This window comes from Bombina bombina, chromosome 5 (genome assembly GCF_027579735.1).
Source record: "Bombina bombina isolate aBomBom1 chromosome 5, aBomBom1.pri, whole genome shotgun sequence".
NCBI lineage: Eukaryota > Metazoa > Chordata > Amphibia > Anura > Bombinatoridae > Bombina > Bombina bombina.
Window position 1 is genome coordinate 851783401 of NC_069503.1, and position 23637 is coordinate 851807037.

Here is a 23637-nt window from a genome sequence, read left to right on the forward strand (position 1 = left end):
GGTTTTTTGACTGAGGAATTGTGTGTTAAATCTGGAGTGCGTCAAGGATGTCCTTTGTCTCCTGTGTTATTTGTATGTGTCATTGAGCCATTATTAACTAGTTTGAGGAAGGATAAATTAGTTAGAGGTGTGAGTGTTCCTGGTAGTAATGGAAGGTGTTTAAAAGTGATTGGGTATATGGATGATGTGAGTGTGGTATGTGAGACTCAGGCTGGTTTGAGGAGGGTGAAAACTTTAGTTGAATGTTTTTGTATGGCAAGTGGTTTCAGAGTTAATTGGAATAAGTGTAAAGTTAAAGTTTTTGGTAATGATAGGGAGATTGATTCCTGTGGATGGCCTGTGACTGAAGGTGCAATTGAGGTGTTGGGTGTGAAATTTGATGTGGATTTGAAAGGCTTGGAAAGTTGGGAGAATGTTTTTGATAAAGTGAGTAGAAAACTTCAGTTTTGGTCTTTAAGGACTTTATCTTTGGAAGGAAAAATGTTAGTTATTAAATTGGTTTGATCCCTATTATGTTATATTTGGCGTTAGTTTTTCCGCCATCTGAGAGGATTTTTCGGAGAATTTTGAGAGTGTTGTTTTCTTTTTTCTGGAGTTCTGGTATGGAGCGTTTGAAAAGAGATGTTGTTGTTAAGAGTAAGAATGTTGGTGGTAAGGCTTTTCCAAATGTGGAGAGATTTTTGGCTGTGAAATATGTTAGTAGGTGTGTGGTTCTGAGTGGTAAGGATAGCATGGCTGGTTGTATGGTAAAGTATGCTTGTGGAAATGTTTTAAGACGATATGGTTTATTTGAGATTGATAGAAAGAAACCGGTATGTTTTGCTGTTCAGTGGTTTTATGTAAGGGTGGAATGTTGGATTAAAAAATATGGTTTGGAGAATGTTAGTAGTGAGATGTGGTGTGCAAACAGAATGGTGTTGAAAATGTTGGAGAAGAAGGAAGGTCTTGAGTTGATTGGGGGTTTGAATGAAAATGAATGTGTGTTGGTATGGAAAAATGTGTGTAATAAGTATTTGATGAATAGGCAGAAAGATATTAGTTGGATGAGTGTGCATAAGTGTTTGCCAACAAGGGATTTTCAGAGAATGCGTCGTTTAGTGGCTTCAGAAGTGTGTCCTAGAGATGGTTGTTTTCAAAGCAAGAGTGTTATTCATTTGTTTTGGAATTGTGAGTATGCTAGGGATGTTTGGAGAAGTTTGAAAAGGATGATTAAGGGTTTGACTGGAGTGCAGTTTTTTACTTTTAATATGCTGATGTATGGTTTGTGTGGAAGTGGTGTGGAAAAGGAGAAAGCGAAATTGATATGGTTGTTGGCATGTTGTGTGAAGGAGGTGTTGTGGGATGTGCCTAATATTTTTATTTTTAAGAAAGAGGTAGTTACTGTAGGTAATTGTGTGGGTATGATCCGTGGGAAGTTGTTTTTGTATTTTTCTTTTGATAGGAGGCGATATGGGGAATTAGATTCTGAAGGCATCTGAAAGACAAAGAAGTGGAAGGATTGGATTATTTAGTTGTTGTTTTTTTTTGTTTTTGTTTTTTTCTCCAGTTTGTTAACGTCTGTATTTGAAATATGTTTAATTTTATTTTGTGTGATTATTTAAGTTTAATGTTTGCATTTTGATTTTTTTCTGATGACAAAAATTTGGGTCAATATTTCAGTTTTGTAACAAGAGATATTTTGTTTGCATTTGTTATTATGATTTTATTTTGTATATATGCATATATGATTATTTTTCTAATAAAAGAATTGCGAAATGATCGTCTGGGGTTGTTGTTTCTCTTGTTCAGAGAAGAATTTCCTGGAATTTCGGTGCTGGACTGTCATTGGGCAGGGTCAGACTGATATGCTACAGGATATTTTTTCTCTGTGAAGGGGCATAGTGTGCTAAAAGAGTATGCACCCTGAGTGGCACCCTAAAATGAACAGGCACGGAAGTTTTTCTAGCTTTTGTTCTGTCTCAGCTGAGTGCACCTCTCTCTCTTTTTATATTTATGCAAATTTCTCTTGGGTCTCCAGACGTGGACTTCTTGCACACATGCCCTTAGAGAGATGTTACTGCACCTCACTGACAAGGCCCACAGAAGGCTGAAACGATTGTCTGGGGTTGTTGTTTCTCTTGTTCAGAGAAGAATTGCCTAGTATTTCGGTGCTGGACTGTCATTGGGCAGGGTCAGACTGATATGCTACAGAATATTTTTTCCCTGTGAAGGGGCATAGTGTGCTAAAAGAGTATGCACCCTGAGTGGCACCCTAAAATAAACAGGCATGGAAGTTTTTCTAGCTTTTGTTCTGTCTCAGCTGAGCGCATCTCTCTCTCTCTCTCTCTCTCTCTCTCTCTCTCTCTCTCTCTCTCTCTCTTTTTATATTTATGCAAATTGCTCTTGGGTCTCCCTAAGAGTAAAAGGGGAAACCAGATGTGGACTCCTTGCACACATGCCATTAGAGAGATGCGACTGCAGCTCACTGACGAGGCCCACAGAAGGCCAAAACAATTGTCTGGGATTGTTGTTTCTTTTGTTCAGAGATGCATTGCCTGGAATTTTGGTGCTGGACTGTCATTGGGCAGGGTCAGACTGATATGCTACAGGATATTTCTTTCATGTAATTGGCAAGAGTCCATGAGCTATTGACATATGGGATATTCAATCCTACCAGGAGGGGCAAAGTTTCCCAAACCTCAAAATGCCTATAAATACACCCCTTACCACACCCACAATTCAGTTTTACAAACTTTGCCTCCTATGGAGGTGGTGAAGTAAGTTTGTGCTAAGATTTCTACGTTGATATGCGCTTCTCAGCATTGTTGAAGCCCGATTCCTCTCAGAGTACAGCGAATGTCAGAGGGACGTGAAGGGAGTATCACCTATTGAATACGATGATTTTTCTAACGGGGGTCTTTTTCATGGGTTCTCTGTTATCGGTCGTAGAGATTCATCTCCTACCTCCCTTTTCAGATCGACGATATACTCTCAAATTTACCATTACATCTACTAAGAACTGTTTTAGCACTGGTTTGGCTATCTGCTATATGTGTATGGGTGTCTTTTGGTAAGTATGTCTTCATTTACTTAAGACACTCTCAGCTATGGTTTGGCACTTTATGTAAATTATATAAAGTTCTAAATATATGTATTGTACTTATATTTGCCATGAGTCAGGTTCATGTATTTCCTTCTGCAGACTGTCAGTTTCATATTTGGGAATATAAACACTTTAAGAAATTTATTTCTTACCTGGGGTTTAGTCTTTTTCAATTTGACTACTTTTTGCATTTGCTGGTATAAGACCCGCGGGTGCGTCAAATGTAGACTTTAATAAATCATTTTTGTCGCGAACTTTTTTGGCGTGGGAAATTACGTTTTGGACGCAACTTCGTCATTTCCGGCGTCATACGTGACATCGAGACCTTTCACACGGCAGCGTCATTAGTGACGCAAGTGTCTCATTTCCGCCAAAAAAGTTTATGTTACGTTGTGCGTCATACTTGGCGCCAATTTTTCTTCATTATTTCAATACCCCATTGTTGTTTGCCTCCTGCTTTCTTTCTATCAAGAGGCCTATGCTTTTGCATTTTTTCCCATTCCTGAAACTGTCATTTAAGGAAATAGATAATTTTGCTTTATATGTTGTTTTTTTCTCTTACATTGAGCAAGATGTCCCAATCTGATCCTGCCTCTGAAGTTTCTGCTGGAACATTGCTGCCTGACATGGGTTCTACAAAAGCTAAGTGCATTTGTTGTAAAATTGTAGAAATTATTCCACCGAATGTCATTTGTAATAGTTGTCATGATAAACTTTTACATGCAGATAGTGTTTCTATCAGTAATAGTACATTGCCAGTTGCAGTTCCTTCAACTTCTAATGTGCATGATATACCTGTAAATTTTAAAGAATTTGTTTCTGATTCTATTATGAAGGCTTTGTCTGCATTTCCACCTTCTAATAAACGTAAAAGGTCTTTTGAAACTTCTCATTTAGCTGATGAAATTTCGAATGACCAGCAACATAATAATTCATCTTCTTCTGATGAAGATCTATCTGAAACAGAAGATCCTTCCTCAGATATTGACACTGACAAATCTACTTATTTATTTAAAATAGAGTATATGCGTTCTTTATTAAAAGAAGTGTTAATTACTTTGGATATTGAGGTAACCAGTCCTATTGACGTTCAGTCTAATAAACGTTTAAATACTGTTTTTAAACCTCCTGTGGTTTCCCCAGGTGTTTTTCCCATTCCTGAGGCTATTTCTGATATGATTTCTAGGGAATGGAATAAGCCAGGTACTTCCTTTATTCCTTCTTCAAGGTTTAAGAGATTGTATCCTTTACCAGCAAAATCTATAGAGTTTTGGGAAAAGGTCCCCAAAGTTTATGGGGCTATTTCTACTCTTGCTAAACGTACCACTATTCCTATGGAAGATAGTACTTCCTTTAGAGATCCTTTAGATAGGAAACTTGAATCTTATCAAAGGAAGGCCTATTTATATTCAGGTCATCTTCTCAGACCTGCTATTTCTTTGGGTGATTTTGCGGCTGCATCAACTTTCTGGTTGGAAACTTTAGCGCAACATGAATTGGATTTGACATATCTAGCATTGTTCGCTTACTGCAACATGCTAATCATTTTATTTGTGATGCAATTTTTGATATAATCAAAATTGATGTTAGATCCATGTCTTTAGCTGTATTAGCTAGAAGAGCTTTATGGCTTAAATCTTGGAATGCTGATATGACATCTAAATCTAGATTACTATCTTTTTCTTTCCAAGGTAATAATTTATTTGGTTCTCAGTTGGATTCTATTATTTCAACTATCACTGGAGGAAAAGGAGTTTTTTTGCCTCAGGATAAAAAACCTAAGGGTAAATCTAAGGCTTCTCACCGTTTTCGTTCCTTTCGTCAGAATAAAGAACAAAAACTCAATCCTCCTCCCAAGGAATCTGCTTCCAGTTGGAAGCCTTCCTCAAATTGGAATAAATCCAAGCCATTTAGGAAACCAAAGTCTGCCCCTAAGTCCGCGTGAAGGTGCGGCCCTCATTCCAGCTCAGCTGGTAGGGGGCAGATTAAGGTTTTTCAAGGATTGTTGGATAAAATCTGTTCAAAATCATTGGATTCAGAGCATTGTCTCTCAAGGGTATTGAATAGGATTCAAAGTAAGACCTCCTGTGAGAAGATTTTTTCTATCACGCATCCCTGTAAATCCAGTAAAAGCTCAGGCTTTTCTGAAGTGTGTTTCAGACCTGGAGTCTTCAGGGGTAATCATGCCAGGTCCTCTTCAGGAACAAGGTTTGGGGTTTTATTCAAACCTATTCATTGTACCAAAGAAAGAAAATTTGTTCAGACCAGTTCTGGATCTGAAAATTTTGAATCGTTATGTAAGAGTACCAACTTTCAAGATGGTGACTATAAGGACTATTCTGCCTTTTGTTCAGCAAGGACATTATATGTCCACAATAGACTTGCAGGATGCATACCTTCATATTCCGATTCATCCAGAACACTTTCAGTTTCTGAGATTCTCTTTTCTAGACAAGCACTACCAATTTGTTGCTCTTCCATTTGGCCTAGCAACAGCTCCAAGAATCTTTTCAAAGGTTCTGGGTGCCCTACTATCTGTAATCAGAGAACAGGGTATTGCGGTGTTTCCTTATTTGGACAATATCTTGGTACTAGCTCAGTCTTTACATACTGCAGAATCTCACACAAATCAACTAGTGTTGTTTCTTCAGAAACATGGTTGGAGGATTAATTTACCAAAAAGTTTCTCGATTCCTCAGACAAGGGTCACCTTTTTAGGCTTCCAAATAGATTCAGTGTCCATGACTCTGTCTCTAACAGACAAGAGACGTTTAAAGTTGGTTGCAGACTGCCGGCAGCTTCAGTCTCAGTCATTCCCTTCAGTGGCTATGTGCATGGAAGTTTTAGGTCTCATGACTGCAGCATCGGACGCAATCCCCTTTGCTCGTTTTCACATGAGACCTCTACAGCTTTGTATGCTGAATCAATGGTGCAGGGATTATACAAAGATATCACAATTAATATCCTTGAATCCCAATGTACGACACTCTCTGACATGGTGGATAGATCACCATCGTTTGGTTCAAGGGTCTTCTTATGTTCGCCCAACCTGGACTGTGATCACAACAGATGCGAGTCTTTCAGGTTGGCGAACTGTTTGGGGATCTCTGACAGCACAAGGGGTTTGGAAATCTCAAGAGGCGAGATTACCAATAAATATTTTAGAACTCCGTGCAATTCTCAGGGCTCGTCATTTCTGGACTCTACTAAAGAGAGAACCGTTCATTTGTTTTCAGACAGACAATATCCCAACTGTGGCTTATGTCAATCAGCAGGGTGGGACTCACAGTCCCCAAGCTATGAAAGAAGTATCTCGGATACTTGCCTGGGCGGAACCCAGCTCCTGTCTAATATCTGCGGTGCATATCACAGGCGTAGACAATTGGGAGGTGGATTATCTCAGCTGCCAAACTTTACATCCAGGGGAGTGGTCTCTCCATCCAGATGTGTTTTCTCAGATTGTTCAGATGTGGGGGCTTCCAGAGATAGATCTCATGGCCTCTCATCTAAACAACAAACTTCCCAGATACCTGTCCAGGGATGTTCAGGCGGAAGCAGTGGATGCGCTGGCACTTGCTTACATCTTTCCGCCTCTAGTTCTCCTTCCAAGAGTGATCTCCAAAATCATCATGGAACAGTCTTTTGTGTTGCTGGTGGCTCCAGCATGGCCACACAGGTTTTGGTATGCGGATCTGGTTCGGATGTCCAGTTGCCCGCCTTGGTCACTTCCGTTACGGCCAGACCTACTATCTCAAGGTCCGTTTTTCCATCAGGATCTCAAATCATTAAATTTGAAGGTGTGGAAATTGAACGATTAGTTCTAAGTCATAGAGGTTTCTCTGACTCAGTGATTAATACTATGTTACAAGCTCGTAAATCTGTTTCTAGAAAGATTTATTATAGAGTTTGGAAGACTTACATTTCGTGGTGTTCTTCTCATAAATTCTCCTGGCATTCTTTTAGAATTCCTAGAATTTTACAGTTTCTTCAAGATGGTTTGGATAAGGGTTTGTCTGCAAGTTCCTTGAAAGGACAAATCTCCTCTCTTTCTGTTTTATTTCACAGAAAGATTGCTATTCTTCCTGATATTCACTGTTTTGTACAGGCTTTAGTTCGTATTAAGCCTGTCATTAAATCAATTTCTCCTCCTTGGAGTCTTAATTTTGTTCTGAAGGCTTTACAGGCTCCTCCATTTGAGCCTATGCATTCTTTGGACATTAAACTACTTTCCTGGAAAGTGTTGTTCCTTTTGGCTATTTCTTCTGCTAGAAGAGTTTCTGAGCAATCTGCTCTTTCTTGTGAGTCTCCTTTTCTGATTTTTCATCAGGATAAGGCAGTTTTGCGGATTTCTTTTCAATTTTTACCTAAGGTTGTGAATTCTAACAACATTAATAGAGAAATTGTTGTTCCTTCCTTGTGTCCTAATCCTAAGAATTCTTTGGAGAGATCCTTACATTCTTTGGATGTGGTAAGAGCTTTGAAATATTATGTGGAAGCTACTAAAAATTTCAGGAAGACTTCCAGTTTATTTGTTTTATTTTCTGGTCCTAGGAAAGGTCAGAAAGCTTCTGCTATTTCCTTGGCTTCTTGGTTGAAACTTTTGATTCATCAAGCTTATTTGGAATCGGGTCAAACCCCGCCTCAGAGAATTACAGCTCATTCTACTAGATCAGTCTCCACTTCATGGGCTTTTAAGAATGAAGCTTCAGTTGATCAGATTTGCAAAGCAGCGACTTGGTCCTCTTTGCATACATTTACTAAATTCTACCATTTTGATGTATTTGCTTCTTCGGAAGCAGTTTTTGGTAGAAAAGTTCTTCAGGCAGCTGTTTCAGTTTGATTCTTCTGCTTTTGATTTAAGTTTTTTTCTTTCAAAGTGAAAAAAACTTATTTTTTGGGTTGTGGATTATGTTTTCAGCGGAATATGGCTGTTTTTATTTTATTCCCTCCCTCGCTAGTGACTCTTGAGTGGAAGACTCCACATCTTGGGTATTGATATCCCATATATCACTAGCTCATGGACTCTTGCCAATTACATGAAAGAAAACATAATTTATGTAAGAACTTACCTGATAAATTCATTTCTTTCATATTGGCAAAAGTCCATGAGGCCCACCGTTTTTATGGTGGTTATGATTTTTTTGTATAAAGCACAATTATTTCCAAATTTCCTTTGTTGATGCTTTCTACTCCTTTCTTTATCACCCCACTGCTTGGATATTCGTTAAACTGAATTGTGGGTGTGGTGAGGGGTGTATTTATAGGCATTTTGAGGTTTGGGAAACTTTGCCTCTCCTGGTAGGATTGTATATCCCATATGTCACTAGCTCATGGACTCTTGCCAATATGAAAGAAATGAATTTATCAGGTAAGTTCTTACATAAATTATGTTTTTTTCTCTGTGAAGGGGCATAGTGTGCTAAAAGAGTATGTACCCTGAGTGGCATCCTAAAATGAACAGGCACGGAAGTTTTTCTAGCTTTTGTTCTGTCTCAGCTGAGTGCATCTCTCTCTCTCTTTTTATATTGATGCAAATTTCTCTTGGGTCTCCCTAAGAGTAAAAGGGGAAACCAGACGTGGACTCCTTGCACACATGCCCTTATAGAGATGCAACTGCACCTCACTGATGAGGCCCACAAAAGGCCCGAAACAATCATCTAGGGTTGTTGTTTCTCTTGTTCAGAGAAGAATTGCCTGGTATTTCGGTGCTGGACTGTCATTGTGCAGGGTCAGACTGATATTCTACAGGATATTTTTTCTCTGTGAACGGGCACAGTGTGCTAAAAGAGTATGCACCCTGAGTGGCACCCTAAAATGAACAGGCACAGAAGTTTTTCTAGCTTTTGTTCTGTCTAGGCTGAGTGCATCTCTCTCTCTTTTTATAATAAAGTACACTAACACCCATAAACTACCTATTAACCCCTAAACCGAGACCCTCCCGCATCGCAAATACTATATTAAATGTATTAACCCCTAATCTGCCGCTCCCGACATCGCCATCACTAGTAAAATGTATTAAACCCTATTCCACCGCTCTCCGACATCGTCACCACTATAATAAAGTTATTAACCCCTATTCCCCCGCACCTTAACATCACCCACACTATAATAAAGATATTTATCCCTATTCCACCGCTCCCCGACATCGCCGCCACTAAATAAAATTATTAACCCCTAAACCTCTGGCCTCCCACATCACTGCCACTAAATAAACCTATTAACCCCTAAACTGCCAGCCCCCCACATCGCAAAAAAACTAAATTAAACTATTAACCCCTAAACCTAACAACCCCCTAACTTTAAATTAAAATTATAAGATTCCTATCTTTAAATAAATAAAATCTTGCCTGGGAAATTAAAAAACCTAAGTTTAAACTATAAATTAATTTAACTTTACTATTATACTAAAATTAAAATAACAATCAATAAAATAAATTAAATTACTCATTAAAAAAACTAACACTACTAAAAAAAAATAATCTACAATTACAAAAAAAAAAAATACTAAATTACAAAAAATAAAAAAATTCTAAAGTACAAAAAATAACAAACACTAAATTACGAAAAATAACAAACTAAATTATCCAAAATAAAAACAATTACACCTAATCTAATAGCCCTATAAAAAATAAAAAGCTCCCCCAAAATAAAAAACTACAATAAACTACCAATAGCCCTTAAAAGGATGTACACGTATTTCTTTCATTCATCCCATTGAATTTGTTTATGTCTCCTCAGTAAAAAGAAATTGGGGGGAAAAAACATAGTTTTAAATGCAATTCAACCAATTATGATCAAAAATGTTTTCAATTTATCATCTTGAAAATATTTCTGTGATTTCCTTTGAGTAATTGTAAAAGCTTTTTTTTTTTAAAGTCATATTTTGAATATAAACCATCCATGAAAGTAGTTTTTAGTCATAAATGCAAATGCAGACAGTTTAACTGGCACTATCCTAACGTTTTCTGCTGAGAATATTGAACCAAACTACTCAGTGGAAGCAGTTCTTAGTTTATGTTTTCAGAATTCGAGATGAGACTTTTAATATCTACATCATGTACCTTCTCATTAATACTGTAATTGCACAACTATTGACACCCTATGTATTTTCTCTGCTTTTTCGGGGGAAAGATATTTGGACAGAATGTAGGTCAGTTAGTATTTCTCTTCTGGAATAAAACAATGTCTCACTAAAGTTATACATCATTTGCATGGCGCCTTTGGCCTAATTTAACTTACCAAATGCTAATCTAGCAACTATTAGACTGAAATTTTTTGTTCCTGCTAGTAAACTGATAGTCCTTTGGGTTGGAATTTTAATAGTGTTCCAGATTTGCGGCCATGTTTAGGTCAGTCTCTTTACATATTTGTAACTCTTTCTTAGTGTTAATTGAGCTTTGCATGGGGAGATTTCTGTGAGACTTATAGGCTGGATATTCTCGACATTCAAATTAACTGGATGGATGATAAACAAGCTCTTGTCCTAAAACACAGGGTGTATTTTGTCTAGGGCGGCAGATTATTTTGGGGGGCAGCACTTTTTGAGTCTCACTACACACACACTTACTACAACAACACATATATGCACACTGCACAACACACGCACACTCTCACCATGTGCACACACCTATACACGCGCCCACTTGAATATGAACATTTACTTTGGAAATGCCATGAAAGTAAAGTCACTTTACACCCTCAACAAAAATATTAGGGCCAAAAAAGGCCTAAAACCTGGGGGGAGTAGAGTTTTCAGTGCCAAGGACAGTTCAAAACCTGAATATGCCACTGTTAAATCAGGACTAGATTTAGAATTTAGTCTATACAATAATTAAATAAAAAGGCTTAATATATTTCTGTGTCCAATAAGAATAATATCCATAAAAGTACTACACGGGTGAAATATAATTATTACTTTGATTTCTTTTCATTCCCTGGTCATATACCACAGTGATACACACAACTCTCATACTAGAGGGTCAATTTATCAAGTTCTGTATGGAGCTTGATGCCCCATGTCTAAAGACCGATGTTCCATAACGCTGCTCCATAACCTGTCCGCCTGGTCTGAAGCGACGGACAGAAATCAACCCGATCGAATACAATCGGATTGATTGGCACCCCCTGCTAGCGGCCAATTGGTCACAAATCTGTAGGGGTGGTATTGCATATGCTGTCTGCATTTATCGATGTGCAGCAGACATGATATGCTACATCGTAACATGTCCGCTCGTACTTTAGTAAATTGACCCCTAGAAGTATAATGAATGTCATACTCCAATAAATAAGGATTTGAGAGGGTTCTGAAAACATGAAAGGTTCTAATCTTATGTTTAGTATATTAAATATAACCCCACCGACAATACATTTGTTTTGTTAAAACAACAAATAAGAAAATATCTACAAAATAACTATCATAAACACACACACTTCTAATAAACATAACATAGATTGATTGTGAGTATAGGGTATTTTTCAACATACTTGTGCTATAAAATATATTTTATAAATATATCGGTCTGAGGCAATAAAGAGAAACATAGTAACATTACATTTTACGGTAGATAAGAACCAAAAAGGCCCATCAAGTCTACCCATATTACATGTTCCTTTTTTCTCTTAGGATAGCCTTATGCATGTCCCAGGCATTTTTTAATTTCTTTTAATTTTCTTTGTGTTTACCACCTCCATTGAAAGTTTGTTCCATTAATCTACCACCCTTTAAAAAAAATGATAGAAAAAATAAAATATCAGGTTTGGATAAAGGAAGCAACCAAACCAAGAGTTATTTTCATGTCCCCTTGTAGCCCACAAGTGAGGTTCTGCTATGTCCTTCTAATGAGCAATGGGATCCATCTTTAGAACTCTTGAGCAGATAAACACTTTCTGTAATTTTCACTGAGGACATATCAGAGATGTACAGCTGACAATACATAATATTTAAATAAGTTATTTTCTTGGACTATCCACTGTGATGCAAACTTTCGGCTAGATTTAGAGTTCTGCGGCCAAAGGGGTGCGTTAGCTACGCATGCTTTTTTTTCCCCGCACTTTTTAAATACCGCTAGTATTTAGAGTTCACAGAAGGGCTACGTTAGGCTCCAAAAAAGGGAGCATAGAGCATATTTACCGCCAATGCAACTCTAAATACCAGCGTTGCTTACGGACGCGGCCAGCTTCAAAAACGTGCTCGTGCACGATTCCCCCATAGAAAACAATGGGGCTGTTTGAGCTGAAAAAAAAACTAACACCTGCAAAAAAGCAGCGTTAAGCTCCTAACGCAGCTACATTGTTTCCTATGGGGAAACACTTCCTAAGTCTGCACCTAACACCCTAACATGTACCCCGAGTCTAAACACCCCTAACCTTACGCTTATTAACCCCTAATCTGCGCCCCCACTATCGCTGACCCCTGCATATTATTATTAACCCCTAATCTGCCACTCCGTACATCGCCGCAACCTACGTTATCCCTATGTACCCCTAATCTGCTGCCCCTAACACCGCCGACCCCTATGTTATATTTATTAACCCCTAATCTGCTGCCCCCGCTATCGCTGACCCCTGCATATTATTATTAACCCCTAATCTGCCGCTCCGTACACCGCCGCAACCTACGTTATCCCTATGTACCCCTAATCTGCTGCCCCTAACACCGCCGACCCCTATATTATATTTATTAACCCCTAATCTGCCGTCCCCAATGTCGCCTCCACCTACCTACAATAATTAACCCCTAATCTGCCGACCGGATCTCACTGCTACTCTAATAAATGTATCTAACCCTAACACTAACACCCCCCTAAGTTAAATATAATTATTCCTATTTAAAGCTAAATACTTACCTGTAAAATAAACCCTAATATAGCTACAATATAAATTATAATTATATTGTAGCTATTTTAGGATTAATATTTATTTTACAGTCAACTTTGTAATTATTTTAACCAGGTACAATTGCTATTAGATAGTTAATAACTATTTAATAGTTACCTAGTTAAAATAATTACAAAATTACCTGTAAAATAAATCCTAACCTAAGTTACAATTAAACCTAACACTACACTATCAATAAATAAATTAAATAAAATACCTACAATTATCTACAATTAAACCCCTAACACTACACTATCAATAAATTAATTAAATACAATACCTACAAATAAATACAATGAAATAAACTAACTAAAGTACAAAAAATAAAAAAGAACTAAGTTACAAAAAATAAAAAAAATATTTACAAACAATGGGGCGTTTTGAGCTGAAAAAAAACCTAACACCTGCAAAAAAGCAGCGTTAAGCTCCTAACGCAGCCCCATTGTTTCCAATGGGGAAACACTTCCTAAGTCTGCACCTAACACCCTAACTTGTACCCTGAGTCTAAACACCCCTAATCTTACGCTTATTAACCCCTACCCTAATCTGCCGCCCCCGCTATCGCTGACTCCTGCATATTATTATTAACCCCTAATCTGCCACTCCGAACACCGCCGCAACCTACGTTATCCCTATGTACCCCTAATCCGCTGCCCCTAACATATTTACAAACATTAGAAAAATATTACAACAATGTTAAACTAATTACACCTACTCTAAGCCCCCTAATAAAATAAGAAAGACCCCCAAAATAAAAAAATGCGCTACCCTATTCTAAAATTAAAATAGAAAAGCTCTTTTACCTTACCAGCCCTGAAAAGGGCCCTTTGCGGGGCATGCCCCAAAGAATTCAGCTCTTTTGCCTGTAAAAAAAAACATACAATACCCCCCCCCCAACATTACAACCCCACCACCCACATACCCCTAATCTAGCCCAAGCCCCCTTAAATAAACCTAACACTAAGCCCCTGAAGATCTTCCTACCTTATCTTCACCACGCCGGGTTCACCGATCGATCCAGAAGAGCCTCCGATGTCTTGATCCAAGCCCAAGCGGGGGCTGAAGATGTCCATGATCCGGCTGAAGTCTTCATCCAAGCGGGAGCTGAAGAGGTCCATGATCGGGCTGAAGTCTTCTATCAAGCGGCATCTTCAATCTTCTTTCTTCCGGATCCATGTTCATCCCGCCGACGCGGAACATCCATCTTCACCGACAACTACCCGACGAATGACGGTTCCTTTAAGGGACGTCATCCAAGATGGCGTCCCTCGAATTCCGATTGGCTGATAGGATTCTATCAGCCAATCGGAATTAAGGTAGGAAAATTCTGATTGGCTGATGGAATCAGCCAATCAGAATCAAGTTCAATCCGATTGGCTGATCCGATCAGCCAATCAGATTGAGCTCGCATTCTATTCAGCCAATAGAATGCGAGCTCAATCTGATTGGCTGATCGGATCAGCCAATCGGATTGAACTTGATTCTGATTGGCTGATTCCATCAGCCAATCAGAATTGTCTTACCTTAATTCCGATTGGCTGATAGAATCCTATCAGCCAATCGGAATTCGAGGGACGCCATCTTGGAGGACATCCCTTAAAGGAACCGTCATTCGTCGGGAAGTCATCGGTGAAGATGGATGTTCCGCGTCGGCGGGATGAACATGGATCCGGAAGAAAGAAGATTGAAGATGCCACTTGATAGAAGACTTCAGCCCGATCATGGACCTCTTCAGCTCCCACTTGGATGAAGACTTCAGCCCGATCATGGACCTCTTCAGCTCCCGCTTGGATGAAGACTTCAGTCGGATCATGGACATCTTCAGCCCCCCGCTTGGGCTTGGATCAAGACATCGGAGGAGCTCTTCTGGATCGATCGGTGAACCCGGCGTGGTGAAGACAAGGTAGGGAGATCTTCATGGGCTTAGTGTTAGGTTTATTTAAGGGGGGTTTGGGTTAGATTAGGGGTATGTGGGTGGTGGGTTGTAATGTTGGGGGGGTATTGTATGTTTTTTTTTACAGGCAAAAGGGCTGAATTATTTGGGGCATGCCCCGCAAAGGGCCCTTTTCAGGGCTGGTAAGGTAAAAGAGCTTTTCTATTTTAATTTTAGAATAGGGTAGGGCATTTTTTTATTTTGGGGGTCTTTGTTATTTTATTAGGGGGCTTAGAGTAGGTGTAATTAGTTTAAAATTGTTGTAATATTTTTCTAATAAAAAATTTTCTAATAAATGGGGCTGCGTTAGGAGCTTAACGCTGCTTTTTTGCAGGTGTTAGGTTTTTTTTCAGCTCAAAACGCCCCATTGTTTGTAAATATTTTTTTTATTTTTTGTAACTTAGTTCTTTTTTATTTTTGTACTTTAGTTAGTTTATTTAATTGTATTTATTTGTAGGTATTGTATTTAATTAATTTATTGATAGTGTAGTGTTAGGTTTAATTGTAGATAATTGTAGGTATTTTATTTAATTAATTTATTGATATTGTAGTGTTAGGTTTAATTGTAACTTAGGATAGGATTTATTTATAGGTAATTTTGTAATTATTTTAACTAGGTAGCTATTAAATAGTTATTAACTATTTAATAGCTATTGTACCTGGTTAAAATAAATACAAAGTTGCCTGTAAAATAAATATTAATCCTAAAATAGCTACAATATAATTATTATTTATATTGTAGCTATATTAGGGTTTATTTTACAAGTAAGTATTTAGCTTTAAATAGGAATAATTTATTTAATAAGAGTTAATTTATTTTGTTAGATAAAAATTATATTTAACTTAGGGGGGTGTTAGGGTTAGGGTTAGAATTAGCTTTAGGGGTTAAAAAAATTATTATAGTAGCGGTGAGCTCCAGTCGGCAGATTAGGGGTTAATGCTTGAAGTTAGGTGTCGGCAATGTTAGGGAGGGCAGATTAGGGGTTAATACTATTTATTATAGGGTTATTGAGGTGGGAGTGAGGCGGATTAGGGGTTAATACATTTATTATAGTAGCAGTGAGGTCCGGTCGGCAGATTAGGGGTTAAGAAGTGTAGGTAGGTGGCGGCAACGTTGGGGGCGGCAGATTAGGGGTTAATAAATATTATGTAGGTGTCGTCGGTATTAGGGGCCGCAGATTAGGGGTACATAGGGATAACGTAAGTGGCGGCGGTGTACGGAGCGGCAGATTAGGGGTTAAAAAAATTTAATAGAGTGGCGGCGATGTGGGGGGGCCTCGGTTTAGGGGTACATAGGTAGTTTATGGGTGTTAGTGTACTTTAGAGCACAGAAGTTAAGAGCTTTATAAACCGGCGTTAGCCCAGAAAGCTCTTAACTACTGACTTTTTTCTGCGGCTGGAGTTTTGTCGTTAGATTTCTAACGCTCACTTCAGCCAAGACTCTAAATACTGGCGTTAGAAAGATCCCATTGAAAAGATAGGATACGCAAATGGCGTAGAGAATCTGCGGTATGGAAAAGTCGCGGCTGCAAAGTGAGCGTTAGACCCTTTCCTGACTGACTCCAAATACCAGCGGGCGGTAAAAACCAGCGTTAGGGGCCTCTAACGCTGGTTTTGACGGCTACCGCCAAACTCTAAATCTAGGCCTTAGTAAGCTGTTTGGAACTCATTAATTATATAAGTCTAAGACACACCAAAATAATAGCTGGGTAATTAAACTAATAGACTTGCTGTGTCACTAGTGCTAAAATTGCATGCTTTAACAAAAAACATAATTTATGTAAGAACTTACCTGATAAATTAATTTCTTTCATATTGGCAAGAGTTCACGAGCTAGTGACGTATGGGATATACAATCTTACCAGGAGGGGCAAAGTTTCCCAAACCTCAAAATGCCTATAAATACACCCCTAACAACACCCCCAAGTAGTGGGGTGATAGAAAAAGGAGTAAAAAAGCATACAAAAAAGAGGAACTGGAAATATAATTGTGCTTTTATACAAAAAATCATAACCACCAGAAAAAGGGTAGGTCTCATGGACTCTTGCCAATATGAAAGAAATTAATTTATCAGGTAAGTTCTTACATAAATTATGTTTTCTTTCATGTAATTGGCAAGAGTCCATGAGCTAGTGACGTATGGGATAGAAATACCCAAGATGTGGAAGACCACAGAAGATTTACTAGAAATGGAGGGATAAAATAAAAACATTTTCCGCTGAAAAAATTAAATCCACAAAAAAATAAGTTTTTCTCATAAATTTAAAGAAAAAAAATTAAAACATAAGCAAAAGAATCAAACTGAAACAGCTGCCTGAAGAACTTTTCTACCAAAGACTGCTTCAGAAGAAGCAAATACATCAAAATGGTAAAATTATTGTAAATGTATGCAAAGAAGAGCAAGTTGCTGCTATGCAAATCTGATCAACTGAAGCTTCATTCTTAAAAGCCCAAGAAGTAGAGACTGATCTAGTAGAATGAGCTGTGATCCTCTGAGGTGGGGACTATCCCGCTTCCAAATAAGCTTTTGAATCAAAAGCTTTAACCAAGATGCCAAAGAAATGGCAGGAGCTTTCTGACCCTTCCTTGAACCAGAAAAGACAACAAATAGACTAGAAGTCTTCCTGAAATCTTTAGTAGCTTCAACATAATATTTCAAAGCTATTACAACATCCAAAGAATGCAAAGATCTTTCAAGAGCATTCTTGGGATTAGGACACAAGGAAGGAAAAACAATTTCCCTATTAATGGTGTTAGAATTAACAACCTTAGGAAGAAATTTAAACAAAGTCCTCAAAACAGCCTTATCCTGATGGAAAATCAGAAACGCAGACTCACAAGAGAGAACAGACAATTCGGAAACTCATCTAGCTGAAGAGATAGATTTACCCTTAGATCTTTTATCCTGAGGCAAAAAAACTCCCTTCCCCCCAGTGATAGTTGAAATAATTGAATCCAAGTGAGAACCAAATAAATTGTTACCTTGGAAAGAAAGAGATAGTAATCTAGACTTAGATAACATGTCAGCATTCATAAAGCTCTTCTAGCTAAAATAGCTAAAGACATAGATTTAACATCAATTTTGATGATATCAAAAATAGCATCACAGATAAAATGATTAGCATGTTGAAGCAAACGAACAATGCTAGACAAATCTGGATCTGTTTCCTGTTGCGCTAAGCTATCCAACCAAAAGGTTGATGCAGCCGCAACATCAGCCATAGCAATGGCAGGCCTGAGAAGATAGCCAGAATATAAATAAGCTTTCCTTAAATAAGATTCAAGTTTCCTATCTAAAGGATCTTTAAAAGAAGTACTATCTTCCATAGGAATAGTAGTACGTTTGGCAAGAGTAGAAATAGCCCCATCAACTTTGGGGACTTTTTCACAAAACTCTAATCTAGCCGCTGGCAAAGGGTACAACCTTTTAAACCTAGAAGAAAGAATGAAATAAGTACCAGGCTTAATCCATTCCTTAGCAATCATGTCAGAAATAGCATCAGGAACTGGAAAAACCTCAGGAGTAACCACAGGAGGTTTATAAACATAATTTAAACGTTTACTAGTTTTTATATCAAGAGGACTAGACTCCTCAATATTCAAAGTAACCAACACTTCTTTTAACAAGGAACGAATATACTCAATCTTGAAAAGATAAGTAGATTTGTCAGAGTCAATGTCTGAGGTAGGATCTTCTGAATCAGAGAGATCCTCATCAGAGGAGGATATTTCAGTATGTTGTCAGTCATTAGAAATGTCATCAAGTTTTAAAAGACCTTTTACGTTTATTAGAAGGCGGAACAGCAGACAAAGCCTTCTATATCGCATCAGCAATATAATTTTTCATATCAACAGGGATATCATGTACATTAGATGTTGAAGGAACAATAGAAACTGTACTAGTACTGATGGAAACATTTTCTGCGTGCAAAAGCATACTACAGCTGGAGATATAATCTCAGCAAATGTACAACAGATACCCTTAGCTTTGGTAGAACTGTGATCAGGCAGCAGGGTTCCAACAGTTGCTTCTGAGACAGGATCAGATTGAGACATCATGCAAAATGTAAAAGAAAATACATTAAAGAAAAAATTTACAATTTCCTTATATGGCAGTTTCAGTTTTCATGGGAAAAAATGCAAACAGCATAGCCCTCTGAGCATATAGAAGGCAAGAGGTATATAGGATGTGGGGTGAAAAATAAATTAATTTTTTTTGGCACCAAGTATGACGCACAACGCAAACTTTTGCCGCCAACAACATCCAGAAATTACGCAACTTGCGTCATAACAGATGCAACCTTGTGCAAGGAAACCTGGCGTCAAATAAGACGCCAGAAATGATGAACTTGTGTCATCAAAGACATACCTTCGCGCCAAAAAATTATTGCGCCAAGAATGATGTAATAAATAACAGCATTTTGTGCCCTCGCAAGCCTAATTTTGCCCGTGAAATTAAAAGAAAAAACAGTCAATTTGAAAAAAGGACTATACCCCAGGTAAGAGCAATAACTTTCTAAACATGCTTCCCACACTGAAACTGACAGTCTGCAAAAGGAAATATACATAGACCTGACTCATGACAAATATAAGTAAAATACATATATTTAAAACGTTATATTAATACATAAAGCGCCAAACCATAGCTGAGAGTCTTAAATAAGAGAAACATACTTACCGAAAAACACCCATCCACATATAGCAAATAGCCAAACCAGTACTGAAAAAGTTTCAGCAGAGTTAATGGTATATAAGAGTATATCATCCATCTGAAAAGGGACATAGGAGATGAATCCCTACAACCAATAACAGAGAACCTTTGAAAAGATTTCCCCCGAGGAAAACCATAAAATCAATAGGCGATACTCCCTTCACATCCCTCTGACAATCAGTGACAAACACTGTACTCTGAGAGGAATTGGGCTTCAATATGCTTAGAAGCACTTATCATAGAAGAAATCATAGAAATCAAGCACAAACTTACTTCACCACCTCCATAGGAGGCAAAGTTTGTAAAAATGAATTGTGGGTGTGGTGAGGGGTGTATTTATAGGCATTTTGAGGTTTAGGAAACTTTACCTCTGTAATTACCTTGTATCTAAGCCTCAGCAGACTGCCCCCTTATTTCAGTTATTTTGACAGACTTGCATTTTAGCCAATCAGAGCGGACTCCATTTTTAAATTCACGTGCATGAGCTCAATGTTATCTGTATGAAATACATGAACTAATGCCCTCTAGTGGTAAAAAAAACTATCAAAATGCATTTAGATTAGAGGCGGCCTTCAAGGTCTAAGAAATTAGCATATGGACCTCCTAGGTTTAGCTTTCAACTTAGAATACCAAGAGAACAAAGCAAAATTGGTGATAAAAGTAAATTGGAAATTTGTTTAAAATGACATGCCGTATTTGAATCAAGAAAGTTTTTTTTGGACTTGACTGTCCCTTTAAGTGTTTGAACAGAGTGGTTAAACCTAGTTAAACCATATGAGCTAATATTAAATTCTTGAGAAATTATGGGCTTTAGTATGACATCCCTATTGTAAACATTTTTTTTTTATTATAAAATTTAAGATCTCATAACAATGACAAGGTCCAAGTATTTTGTTATACTGAATAGGGATTTACCCGTATATATCTCATGATGGATTTACAAAACATTTAACGTTATATATTCCCATCTCTAAAATAATGCACTGTAACTGGTGAAATAATAATAGGGAGTCATTTGTAGTCTTATAATGTACAAATACTCTACCATATTGGTGTTATTAAGCAGTAGGGATGGGCGAATGTGCAAATTTTCGAATTTCGAATGTAGAACGAATGTTATTACCGAAATTCGAATTCTAAATTCGAATGTCGATAAGAACGAATATTCTTAAAAATTCGAAAATCGAATGTTATTTACAGTTTTCGAATGTCACTTTCGAATTCGAATGTTTATAATTATATCGAATGTCTACATTCGAAATTTGAATTTTTCGAATTCGAATATAAATTTGAATTTTTCGAATTCGAATATAAATTTGAATTTTTCGAATTCGAATATAAATTCGAATTTTTCGAATTCGAATATTGCATAATTCGAATATTACATTTAAAAGCATTAGAAATACTATTACAATCTAAATTCGAATTTTTCCAATTCGAATACACGTATTGCATAATTCGAATATTACATTTAAAGAAAAAGCATTAGAAATACTATTACAATCTAAATTCGAATTTTTCGAATTCGAATATTGCATAATTCGAATATTACATTTAAAGAAAAAGCATTATAAATACTATTACAATCTAAATTCGAATTTTTCGAATTCGAATACACGTATTGCATAATTCGAATATTACATTTAAAGAAAAAGCATTAGAAATACTATTACAATCTAAATTCGAATTTTTCTAATTCGAATATTGCATAATTCGAATATTACATTTAAAGAAAAAGCATTAGAAATACTATTACAATCTAAATTCGAATTTTTCGAATTCGAATACACGTATTGCATAATTCGAATATTACATTTAAAGAAAAAGCCTTAGAAATACTATTACAATCTAAATTCGAATTTTTCGAATTCGAATACACGTATTGCATAATTCGAATATTACATTTAAAGAAAAAGCATTAGAAATACTATTACAATCTAAATTCGAATTTTTCGAATTCGAATACACGTATTGCATAATTCGAATATTACATTTAAAGAAAAAGCATTAGAAATACTATTACAATATAAATTCAAATTTTTCGAATTCGAATATTGCATAATTCGAATATTACATTTAAAGAAAAAGCATTAGAAATACTATTACAATCTAAATTCGAATTTTTCGAATTCGAATACACGTATTGCATAATTCGAATATTACATTTAAAGAAAAAGCATTAGAAATACTAATACAATCTAAATTCAAATTTTTCGAATTCGAATATTGCATAATTCGAATATTACATTTAAAGAAAAAGCATTAGAAATACTATTACAATCTAAATTCGAATTTTTCGAATTCGAATATTGCATAATTCGAATATTACATTTAAAGAAAAAGCATTAGAAATACTATTACAATCTAAATTCGAATTTTTCGAATTCGAATATTTTCGAATGTAATCGTAAAATTTGAAACCGAACATTCGAAAATCGAATGTTAGAATGTTATGTAAACATTCGAAATTCGATTCGAACGAACGAATGTGTTAAAATTCGTGCCGTTTTTCGAATGTTGCGAAACATTCGCCCATCCCTATTAAGCAGATCTTTGTGAAATTATATAAGAACAAAATATGGGAGTGAATAACTAGCAAAAGTGATTGTATTTCAATAAATTAAAAGGGCATAGACGTCAGTAGTATTGTAAGGCATTGAAAAGTGTAAATAAAAAACAACTTCAGACTTTTTTGTTAATGTGCACATGGGTGGGCAATATTAGTAGGTATAGTTCATGCGCAGTGCCCAGAGCAGTAATCTCCATTACACTTGCTCATATTCTACCAATTTTGGCATAAAATAGTTTTATTTGTAGCATCTTCTCCCATAATTTATCTATATTTAAAGGGAAGTCTACTTGAAAATGTTTTTTGTTTAAAAAGATAATCCCTTTATTATCCATTCCCCAGTTTTGCATAACTAACATTGTTATATTAATACACTTTTTACCTCTGTGATTATCTTGTCTCTAAACCTCTGCAGACTGCTCCCTTATCTCAGTTCTTTTGACAGACTTACATTTTAGTCAGTCAGTGCTTACTCCTAAATAACTCCACAGGAGTGAGCACAATGTTATCTATATGGCACACACGAACTAGCGCTATCTAGCTGTGAAAACTGTCAAATGCACTGAGATAAGAGGCGGCCATCAATGACTTAGAAATTAGTATATGAGTCTACCTAGGTTTAGCTTTTAACAAAGAATACCAAGAGAACAAAGCAGATTTGATGATAAAAGTAAATTGGAATGTTGGTTAAAGGGACAGTCTACTCCAGCATGTTTATTGTTTAAAAAGATAGATAATACCTTTGTTACTCATTCCCCCGTTTTGCATAACCAACACAGTGATATTAATATACTCTTTACCTCTGTGATTACCTTGTATCTACGCCTCTGCAGACTGCTCCCTTATCTCAGTTATTTTGACAGACTTGCATTTTAGCCAATCAGCACTGACTCATAAATAACTTCATGTGTGAGCACAATGTTATCTACACATGAACTAGCACTATCTAGCTGTGAAAAACTGTAAAAATGTACTGAGATAAGAGGTGGCCTTCAAGGGCTTATAATTAGCATATGAGCCTAACTAGGTTTAGCTTTCAACATAGAATACCAAGTTGTTTAAAATTGCATGCCCCATCTGAATCATGAAAGTTTAATTTTGACTAGACTGTCCCTTTAATTAAAACGCTAAACAAGAAAATATATTTAGAAAAATAAAATCATACAGTGTAGATTTGAAATTGTAACTTCAAAAATAATCTGTATAATTTGCACTGACGATATTAGATAAATAATATGTAGTATACTTTTCCTGAATAAATGGTATAAACAATTTAAACAAAATCATTAACTTCTGGTATATGTTCCAGGCTATTCCAAAACATATCAGTTAAATTCATCACAACATAAAAGGGGGAAGGGAGTAAATTTATAGCAAATAATACACCGCATGCAAGCATAGCTAAAAAATATAAAAATGAAAGCATTACCTTATCCACAAAATCTTTATTTAATGGGACAGTTTAC